Source organism: Prosopis cineraria, unplaced genomic scaffold (assembly GCF_029017545.1).
Source record: "Prosopis cineraria cultivar Desert tree isolate PC_DT_omini unplaced genomic scaffold, ASM2901754v1 PC1, whole genome shotgun sequence".
Classification (NCBI taxonomy): domain Eukaryota; kingdom Viridiplantae; phylum Streptophyta; class Magnoliopsida; order Fabales; family Fabaceae; genus Prosopis; species Prosopis cineraria.
In genome coordinates, this window is record NW_026555332.1 from 27,386,401 (window position 1) to 27,398,398 (window position 11,998).

General features: G+C 35.1%; 1 non-coding gene across 1 annotated transcript; it reads left to right on the forward strand.

Moving 5' to 3' along the window:
* Window positions 1–11,670: 11,670 nt before the first annotated feature.
* Window positions 11,671–11,777, forward strand: LOC129296904 (small nucleolar RNA R71). The gene has a single exon (XR_008590052.1). It is a non-coding gene; the product is annotated as a small nucleolar RNA R71 (small nucleolar RNA).
* Window positions 11,778–11,998: the final 221 nt, after the last annotated feature.

An 11,998-nucleotide genomic window follows, 5' to 3' on the forward strand; every position in this document is an offset into this window, starting at 1 on the left:
CTCACTTTTTTCCTCTCTCATTCTCTCGTCCGTTCTCTCTCTTGTGCTCTTTGTTCTTTTCATTTGTTTCATTTCTGCGTCTTTAACCTTTAAAAAAATTGACCTGACTAATTTTGGGAAAAATTACAAGAAAGGGCCCAACATTTTTATTATAGCACAAAAGCCCGGGTCAACTTTGGTAATTTTTTCATAGTTAAAAATAAAATAAAACTAAACTTTTGCTGAGTAAAATTCAAACTCTAGACCTCTATCAAATTATTCTTAATTTTAATTTAATTATAGATATTTTATTTTTTAAAATAAATTCGAGTTTTAAAATTTTTGGAATGTTACAAAGAGTTACTCCGTTTACCTTTAACCCTTGTTACTAAGGGTTTCTAATCACATTAAGCTCCCAGGGGCACAGATTCTTATGAGCAACTTCATAGGTTCTCAATCTACATAACACAATGCCCCTTAATCAATTCTCAACACATGTCATAGGCATTGATTTGTCTAAACTGAATCCCTTAACGTATAAAACAGTTCAATTGAACACTTTTTAATTCACTTATCCATTATTCATAGTTATTAGCCCTATAGGCTACTCAAACAACCATAACAATTTTCTAACACATTCATCCACCTAAAATCTCACTATTAACCTAACTGTTAGGTTATTTTGAGCCTAAATGCTTAAAATTCAACTATTCAACTCTGTATTAGTCACAAAACCTTAGTTCTGTATTAGATATCCTATTTTAATCCTTTCTTTTAGATTATAACACCTTAAAATCTCATGATTTGATTTCTCAACTGATGAAATTCAATAAAAAAGGGTAACATTAAAGCCTAGGGCTGCACATTACTTACCCAATAAGTTACTCATTGAAGTAGACTTCTGATCTTCAACTAGGGCTTGCTCTAGCAGAGATGGCTTCTTCTTGCCTTCCGACATGTCTCTAACAATTTCCCTTCTATTTTCACGAGCTATTCATGTCAGCTTTAAGTGATTCCTAAATGGTGCGTTGCGATGCACGTAACTTTTACTACGGCACGTGGCATAGTGAGAAAATTCTCACTTGTGCTCGTGCATTCTGTCTCGAATTATCTTCCTACCTTTCAATCTTATCAATGTAACATCCAATCAACCTAATTTATCAACTCAATACCTAAACCATAATCAGTCTACTAAATACCCCTGATTAGCAACTAGTTTTTAGGACTGAAATTTAGGATGTTACATAGTGCTTTCGCTGTGTAGTATTTTGTAGCTTAAGTTTTCTATGACAAGATTTTCAAAATGTTTATCTTGGGATCCTTAACTTTTAAAATAAATGATTTTAAAATGTTTGTTAGAAAGCATGAGAGTTTGTATGGTAATGTCATTGAGGGCATTACACAGAAATAGTTTTGGCTTTCTATTAGCCAAACCAAGCATGAAAGCAAGAGGGTCATACGTGAATTTTTGCACACAGAATGGATTTCATATTCATATAGCCTAAATCATGCATGAGACACCCTAAGGTTCATGCTTGATTTATTATATATACATATCTGAAACTTGATACAAGACATTTCACACATGATATAACATGATGCATGCAAGAAATTGCACTAATGACTAGTAACACTATTCTAACAGTCTGTCAACTCTCAAATATATATATATATATATATGATACAATTCAAGTCTGAATAAGAACTTTTAATTCTTGAGTGAACTTTTCTTCATTTAAGCATTCAAAAAGCTTTCAAATTGTGCTTAATTGTTTAATATTCATTCATCATTCTTGAAAAGAATTGTGAAAAAGCTCTCACAATTTTATAAGCTTTCAACTATAATTTATCTACTCTTTAGAAGAGTTTCTTTGTGAAAGTTTATCTTATTCTTTAAAAATCTTAAAAAGGTATTTTTCAAGTATTTATAATAACTTGTTAGATTGTAGCAAGGTTTATTGGTTGATTTAAGACAAGTTAAGCCTTGTGAATTGTACTGTGGTGGCAAGCACTCATTGAAGCTTGTGATTTTAGTTGAAAATTTCAAGTATGATCTTGAAGACTGGATGTATGCCTAGTTTGGGGCTGAACCAGTATAAATCTTGTGCATTTCATCTTCTTCCTTCATACTGAATGATTTTTACTCTTTAAGTTTTTGAAAGTTTTAAGTGTCACCCAATTCATTCCTTATTGGGTGCCAACCTATCTAACATTTAGTATCAGAGCAAGGCTTTTGGATAAAGGACTTAGTAGTCTTAAGAGTTACAATTGGCAAGTTTTTAAAGTTTTTCAATTTTTGAGGGAATTGACATTAAAAACCACCAACTCTTGAAAATACTGATTTTTTGTTTTGAAAAGTGAGAATAAAATTTTACCTTTAGTCCATTGATTTAGATATGTAGGAAGTTTTCATAAATGATTTTGATTTCAAACCTAAGAGAAATTGGACTAAGAAAGAAAAGAAATTATTTTCTTTGAACATTAAAGCTATGAAGATTTTATATAGTGCTTTAACTGAAACTGACTTTATAAAAATCAAATATTGCTCAAATGCTAAAATTATTTTGGATACTCTTGAATCCATCTGTACTACTAATGATCTTATTAAGATTGAAAATGTTGGCAATTCTCTAGACATTGAACATCATAAGAACTCAAATTTGCCTAAACTCTCCTTTGAACATAGTTTTATTGAAAAGGTTTTAAAACAACTAAAAATTCCTCAAACACCTAATTCACTGTCCTCTTGTGTGTGTTTCCATATTTAACAATGTTAACATGTATTTGTACTAGTATCTCATCCCTCCTTCTACATTTACCACAAATACACATCTTAGGGCTAAGATATACACATCATATTGATAGGAAATTAGTCGCTTATCCTCAAAATTACACTAAAGCTAACCCTAATGCAATATAGGACCAACCCTAGGTCATCTCCCAAGGAATGGTTTTAAGTCTAATTGAAAATTATCTAGTGAAATAAATCAACCAAAGTTTGTAGGAATTTAGTTACCTAGCTAATTATCTAAATTAATTACCTAATGTGCAAGTAATTAAAATGCTAGTGAAAGTGAGTGAAATGAACTTCCCTTTTCACAATAATGGAACCCTAAAGATTAGTTGATTTTGGACTCATTATCTTCTCATGATTAGGCTAAGTTTAGCTTCCCTTTCCTCTTGACTAAAGCTGTCATGACTTAAGAAAATTATCCTAAGCCAATTAACCTAATTAGCTAACCTCCCTAGGTCTTAGATTAAAGTCTCTAGTTTAATTAACCAATTGGTGAAGACATTAGCCAAGTGATTCACTCAAAATCCTCTCTCAACAGCCATGGTCAAACACATAAATTGAGCAACCACAAGATTATGTCAAGCTACTCAACAACACAAGCATTAACACCACAAGATTATGCAATATTAACACAAGAAATTCACTAATTGAAAAACACAAGATTATGTGCCAAACAAAGAGTGGCAAAATTCAGTCATGGCTGTCTAAGGAAGAAATTAAATGAAACAATCCTCTCTCTTTACATCAACATCAAATTCAAATTAGAATTTATAAGCTAAGATGATTAAACCCTAGATTAAGGAATCTAACCATCTAGTAAAAAGAGAAGAGGATAGGAAACAAAAGAACTTAGCCAATTTGAAGCTCAAGACTCATCCTCCATCTTCATCCTCTAGAATTTCACAAAGAAACTTAGCCAATCTTCATCTTCAAGAACCCTAGTGATTGCTTGTGAAGGCCAAACTCCATAGCTCTTGAATGATGGAAATGAGCTTCAATCCTTGTGAAAATGGAAGGGATGGAACGAAAATGAAGAGAGGAGAAGAATGGTATGAGTTTTGTGGAGGTTTGGTGGCTGAAAATGGAGGTTAGGGTGCTGGAAAATGAAGAACAAAAGAGAGAAAATGAAGAACACTATGAACAAGAGAGAGAGAATGTGGAAGATGAATGAGATATGTGTTGGATCCCATTTGGGGCTTAAAATGGCATGCTCCTTGGTGTCTCCCATCAGCTGAAGCTTAATTAAAATAAGGAAAAAGAAATTAAAATGTAAATGGGAGCCTTGTCACACTTGCAAGGTGGCAACTTCCTATTGGTTTGTAGATGATTCCAATGTGTGCCTAATTTCCCATGTGTCATCCACATCATTTTAGCTGATTTAATCCCTCAAAATAATCATAATTCACGTGCAAACCATCAGCCATTGACCTCAAGGAGTGTTGACCTCAATTGCCCAATTGATGCACAAGTCACATGCCACCTATGTCACATAAATCACATAATTCAATTAAATAGCATATGATATAATAAAATCTAATTCATGTCTAGAATTAAATTCATGTTTAGAAGGGAGAATTTATTAAATTAACCAAGTTTTAGGCTGCACAAAATTATATAAAATTTTTCACACAAAGGCAAACCAAAAACTAGGACAAACTAAGACACTTAAGAAAGTGTTGACTTTTTTATTTAATTACTCCCAAACTAAAATGAATTTTAAAAATATAATTTCACCATTCATCAACTGGACATAAAATGCACTTTGTCAATTTTTCTTGTACATTTTCTCAAAAGTTCATTTTTTGGACCAAAATGTCCCTAGTGCACTGATCTTAGAAACTTAGGCAAAGTTCCAAATCTAATGCAATGTGTGCACTTGAAGGTGATAAATCATTAATAAAATGGTCCTAATTGACAAATAAAAGTGGGTAACAAATGTGTTCTATCAATTCCCCCACACTTAGCTTTTGCACTCCGGGCAAAATCAAGTGAAAAAGGTCCCAAAAGAAACTATAAGACAAAGAAATAAGAGAAAAACATTGTTTCAAGTCACTAAAATACTAGCTCATGAACTTCTACAAATTATCAATCAATGTGGCAATAATTACGAAAGAATTATGCACATCACAAACAAACCCTTACCAAGAATCAATGTCAAAGAGTAAGCCTCTCTAGGTTAAGTGTTTGCTCTCATCACTCAAAGTGTATAAGGTATTAAATTTCACTCAAAATTTCTTAGGATAAACCCTACTATGAATTTGTAACCCTTCTACATCTCCATCACTAAATAGCACTTGCAATCAAGAATCAAATGGACTTTATTAGGTTGTGATATAGGTAATGAAAGGATGTCTAAGAAATGCATGTATATAAAAAAAAATAGGGTTAGCATCAAAATAATGCTAAATCAAGATATATCCCCTTAATATGCAAAGCATAACCTAACTCAATTGAGTGAACACCTTAACACAATGAGGATGGAAAGAAATGATAAGAAATAATAAAACAAATGGAATGGATGAGCTAGGCAACTTTTTATTTTTATTTTTATTTTTTTTCTTTCTTTCTTTTCTTTTTTTTTCTTCTTCTTTTTTTTATTTTTCTAGCAACTTTATTTCTTTTCTTTTTGACTATATTTTTTTTTCAAATCTATCTTTGTTGTTTTTTTTTTTGGTTGCCCCTAACTCTTTGAAAACAATGGAAGTAATGGATAGAGAAATGATAATAAGCATCCACTCATTTGATCTAGGACATGCAATGAATATTAAAAAAATATATAAAGTGTAACATGCATTCCTTGGGGAAAAATAGGGTGAATATTTTTTTTTTAAGAATCAAACTAAAGACTCAAAGTGGCTAACAAAGGATAATAAATAATAATAGGTTGGCTATTTGGCTCTTGGCTATTTTTTATGAATGCCATCTCTCATCTCCTATCAAACAAGTGCAAGATATATGGTCTTAATTAAGAAGTGAAACAAATTCTAGAGGGTAACATCACTAAGGAATTAATCACACATGAGTGTTTAGCCTCTTCCATGAAAGGGTAATATGCCACTCTAATCCATTAATTCAAGGTAAAAGAATGTTCACTTCACACCTATTCAATCCTAAAAATTACCACATCTCAAGAATCAAAATATCCATTCAAGAGCTAGGTAATTAAGTAACCTCAAACAAAACAAAACAAAGAAATTTTTTTTGAATTTTTTTTGCAAAACCAAACAAAACCAAACAAACAAAACAAAATATTTATTTCTCTCCCCCACACTTAAATCATGCATTGTCCTCAATGTATGTATAGACTAGTGATAAAATAAGGTGAGATCAATAATGAATGCATAACAAAAGTGTGGTGCAGATATTTTTTTTTCAAACTAAAACACAAAACAAAGAAGTCAAATAAAGCAAATAAACTCTAATTTTCCTACTAGGTTCATCTCCCCCATACTTGAACTATACCTATCATTAAATATATCAATTAAAGGAAGGTAAAAGCTTAAGGTTAGGGAGATACAACCTTATCATGGTGGTTCAAAAACATGTTGAGAGAAGTCCTCCTCCTTTTGAAGTGATTTGGCATCTTTGTAGAGCTTGCATAGGTGACCATTGATTTGCATAGTGGAACCCGTGGCTTTATTCAAGAGTTGCAAAACCCCATAGGGAAACACCTTGGTCACTAGATATGGTCCCTCCCACTTAGACTTCAACTTGGCATGCTTATGAATAAACCTTGTTTGGAACAAGAGGACTTGATCTCCTTCTTGGAACTTTTTCCTCAAGATTAGCTTGTCATGAAGGATCCTTGTTTTCTCCTTATAGATTCTAGAAGACTCATAGGCATCCAACCTAAGCTCCTCAAGTTCTTGCATTTGAAGAAATCTCTCCTTAGCCGAAAGATGGAAATCCAAGTTTAGTTTCTTGATGGCCCAATAGGCCCTATGCTCTATCTCCACAGGGAGGTGGCAAGCCTTTCCATACACCAATCGAAAAGGAGACATGCCAATGGGAGTCTTATAAGCGGTCCGATAAGCCCACAAAGCATCCTCTAAGTGTAAAGACCAATCCTTCCTATTTGTGTTCACCACCTTGGTTAGGATCTTCTTAACTTCTCTATTTGATACTTCGGCTTGGCCATTAGTTTGGGGATGATACGGTGTAGAGATTTTGTGATGCACCCCATATTTAGCCAAGAGAGCCTTCATCATCTTATTGCAAAAGTGGGATCCTTGGTCACTTACCAAGGCCTTAGGAACTCCATACCTACAAAAAATATTAGATTTGAGAAACTTCAAAACAATCTTAGCATCACAAGTTCTAGTAGGAATGGCTTCAATCCACTTTGAAACATAATCAACACCAAGTAATATGTACTCAAAACTAAAGGATGGTGGAAAGGGACCCATGAAGTCAATGCCCCAAACATCAAAAATCTCACAAAATAAAATGGGTTGTTGAGGCATTTCATGTCTCTTACCCCAACTACTAACCTTTTGACATTTCAAGCATGCTTTACAAAATTCATAAGAGTCTTTAAACAAGCTAGGCCAATACAATCCACAATCTAAAACCTTCCTAGCTGTCTTATTTGAGCTAAAATGACCACCACATGCATGAGAGTGACAAAATTCAAGAACAGAAGGCACATCAACATCATCAACACACCTCCTAATCACTTTATCACTACAAATCTTCCACATCAAAGGTGGTTCCCAAATGTAAAATCTAGACTCTCTTTTCAATTTTTCAATGGCAAAACGTGAAGCACAAGGAGGCAAGACTCCACACTCAATATAGTTAGCAAAAGAGGCATACCATGGAGGCTTAGATGAAATGGCACACAATGCCTCATCAGGAAATGAATCACAAGGAATAGTAGGGTTAGAGTTTACCATAGTAGCTTTTAAATGAGGTAGTCTAGACAAATGATCCGCTACTTGATTGGTAGAACCACTCCTATCCCTTATCTCCACATCAAATTCTTGCATCAAGATCACCCATCGAATCAAGCGAGGCTTAGAATCTGTCTTCTTAAACAAGTACCTCACAGCAGCATGGTCAGTGTACACAACAACTTTAGAGTTAAGAAGATATGATCTAAACTTATCAAGTGCAAAAACAATAGCAAACAACTCTTTCTCAGTTGTGGTGTAATTAACCTGAGCTGAATCTAGGGTCCTAGATGCATAAGCAATCACATATGATAACTTGCCCTCTCTTTGACCAAGCATAGCTCCCACAGCAAAATTAGAAGCATCACATGACAACTCAAAAGGCAAAGACCAATTTGGGGCTTTAAGAATGGGAGGGGAAATGAGCATGCTTTTCAAAGTGTCAAAACTCCTTTTGCAAGCATCATCAAAAACAAAATCAACATCTTTTTGTAAGAGTTTAGACATAGGCAAAGCAATTTCACTAAACCCCTTTATAAATCTCCTATAAAAGCCTGCATGTCCCAAAAATGATCTCAAATCTTTCAAACAAACAGGATATGGCAAAGAAGCAATCACATCTACTTTGGCCTTATCCACCTCTATGCCATTGGAAGAAATCAAATGGCCTAAAACAATTCCTTTATCTACCATGAAATGGCATTTTTCAAAGTTAAGCACAAGCTTCTTTTCAATGCACCTACCAAGCACTTTATCTAAAGAATGCAAGCATGAATCAAAGGACTCACCATACACAGTAAAATCATCCATAAAGACTTCCATGCAATGTTCAATAAAATCACAAAATATGGACATCATGCATCTTTGAAAAGTACCAGGTGCATTGCAAAGACCAAAAGGCATCCTCCTATAGGCAAATGTACCAAAGGGGCATGTAAAGGTAGTCTTATCTTGGTCACTAGGAGCTATAGGAATCTGAAAATACCCACTAAACCCATCTAGGAAGCAATAATGGGACTTGGAAGCCAATCTCTCAAGCATTTGATCAATAAAAGGCAAAGGAAAATGGTCCTTCCTAGTCACATTATTGAGCTTCCTATAGTCTATGCACACTCTCCAAGCATTTTGAACTCTAGTTGGAACAAGCTCTCCTTTCTCATTTTTTACCACAGTAATCCCCCCTTTCTTAGGTACAACTTGGGTTGGAGACACCCACTCACTGTCAGCTATAGGATAGATGATCCCAGCACTAAGTAGCTTAACAACCTCTTTCTTTACCACATCTAAAATCAATGGGTTAAGTCTCCTTTGTGGTTGCCTAATGGGCTTAGCATTGTCCTCAAGAAAAATTTTATGTGTGCACACAATAGGGTCAATACCAGGAATGTCAGCCAAAGTCCAACCAATAGCATGTATGTTCTTTCTCAACACATCAAGTAATGCATTTTCTTCCTCAAGAGATAAAGAGTTAGAAATTATTACCGGAAGCTTCTCATTCTCAATGAGATATGCATACTTGAGATTGGATGGTAAAGGCTTCAACTCCAAGGTAGGTGGCTCTACACAAGAGGGAATGAGCTTCTTCAAGTCTAATTTGGTGGAATATTCCATGGTACTATCTTGTCTTTTAGGCTTCTCACTTGTTTTTGATTTCTCCTCTTCTTTCTTTACAGCCTCCCCCTTTTCTTGCAACTTGTCCTCAAGTGCTTGGACTTGAGCCACGGCCTCGACATGTGAAAGTGTAGAATTTTCCTCCAATAGCTTGGGAATCCTAAGAACATCAAGCTCGAGTGGAGAAAAACTCATAGATTCGGCCTTAATGGCTTTAGTACCTACAACACAAGAAGATATACCCTTCTCAAGCATTTCAAGATCAAGCATAGGAGATATTTTAAACAAATCATGAGAAGAAGTAGTTGCATCATTCAAGCATGCATCAATCTCTAAACAAATAGGACAACTACATCCATCAATACATGTAGTAGTAACAAGAGACAAATCATCATCAACATGTGAGAAAGAATCAAGCATGTGAGACTCACAAGCATCATGAAGCAATAACTCAATGGAACTTACACCTAACAAAGAATAATCCTCAAAAGGATGTTTCATTGCTTCATATATATTAAAAATAACATGATCCTCTCCACATTTCAAAATCAAACTACCTTTTTCCATGTCAATCAATGTACGGGCAGTCCTCATAAATGGCCTTCCTAAAATCAAAATATCATCCCCACTCCCTTCTTTTGACATATCAAGCACATAGAAATCCACAGGAAATAATAGACCTTTAACACAAACCAACAAGTCTTCTACTACTCCATGTGGTCTTCTAACACTTCTATCCGCTAATTGGCATATCATAGGTGTCTTATGCATGCAATCAAGACTCAAGGCATGATAAATTGAAAGAGGCATAACATTAATGGCTGCACCTAAGTCTATCAATGCATGAGAAAAATGTGTGTTGCCAATCTTGCATGGAATTGTGAAGGAACCGGGGTCCTCACATTTTATAGGGAGTTGAGGCTTCATGATAGCACTCACAGATGAGGGTAATTGTACCCTTGCATTAGGCCTAAATTTTCTTTTATTTGTACAACAATCTTTCAAAAATTTGGCATACTTAGGAAAGTTCTTAACTACATCCATCAAGGGTACATTAACATGAATCTTATGGAAGAAATCATATACCTCTTGATCAAATTGTCCCTTCACTTGCTTAGGGACCACTTGTGCTTGTGGAAAAGGAAGCTTCTTCATAATCTCTTGACTTTGCTTTCCTTCTTCCTTCCTTGAACTCTCCTTTCTTGTTTCACTTTGCTCGGCCTCTCCCTCTTTTTCCTTACTAAACAACTCGGCCATAGTCCCCTTTTCCACCTTAGATGGTGGTTGCTCACATATGATCTCCTCAATGTTTTCATCCTCATCATCTCTACAAAAAGATGCATCATTAGGAGCAAAAGAAGAACTAGAAACATTAACATCAATTGAAGAATTTAAAGAGGGCTTCTCGGCCTTCCCTTGTCTTTTGTCTTCTTGTACTCTTTCTCCCAACTCCTTGCCACTCCTCAATGTGATAGCATTAAGATTAGCTTTAGGATTAGCAACGGTGTTGGATGGTAATGTAGAGGCTTGAGCATTGGCTGCACTTAATTGGTTAGCAAGCATATTCATTTGAGAAGTAAGGGCATCAATTTTAGAGTTCATGTTCTCACACTTGTTACCCATACTCTCTACCTTGTTCCCTAAGCCATCATACATGTTTTTATACAAAGAGTTCATTTCAATCAACTGCTTACGTAACACATTCACATCATTAGAAGAGTTGAATTAGAAGAACTCTCAATTGGAACAAGCCTCCTATCACTATAAGAATTAGATGAAGGTGCAAGAGAATTACCACTTGGATTGTAGCTTTGAGAAGAGCTACCTTGAGACAAATGAGGTGGAGGGTCACGGCCAAAGGTGTTTTGATAGGATCCTCTTTGTTGATTGTCTTGTAAAGCCACATTTGGATTTGAATAGGAGAAATTAGGATGGTCTCTCCATGAAGGGTTGTAAGTATTAGAATAAGCTCCTTGCCCTTGCCTCCCACCATAGGATTGTTTTCCATTGTAGATAGCATTTACTTGTTCAAACTTAATAGGACAATTGCTTTCTACATGCATAGGTGAGTCACAAAAAGTACAAGAATAAGGGACAAGTGCTTGAGAAGTACTTACATTGCTCACTTGAGATATTTGTGGAGCCAACATTCTCCCAATCTTGGCAGCTAGCAAGTCCACATATGAATCATTAAGAATTGAGGAACCTACCATATTCACATTTCTCTTTTCCCTTGTAGAGTATTGAGCACCACTTGAAGCCATCTTGTCAATTAGTTCCCAAGCCTTTAAGGAAGTGAGGTCAATCAAGCATCCACCACTAGCGGCATCAATGTTAACTTTGTCTCTTGGAATCAAGCCCTCATAGAAATATTGGACTAAATTCTCACTAGAAATTTGATGGTGTGGGCATTTAGCCAAAAGGCCTTGGAATCTAGTCCAATACTCATAGAGACTCTCATCCTCTCCTTGTTGGACCCCATAGATTTGCTTCCTCAAATTGGTGACCTTGGAATTTGGAAAGAATTTATCTAAGAAGAGTCTTCTTAGCTCGGCCCATGTGCTCACTTTCACATAAGAAGGGTAGTTGAAATACCACTCCTTTGCTAAACCTTCAAGAGAAAATACAAAAGCCTTAGCTTGAACATCATCAACATTTACATGCATAGGCTTCATAGTATCACAAACCAATAGGAGAGTATGCAAAAACCTATGGCAATCCT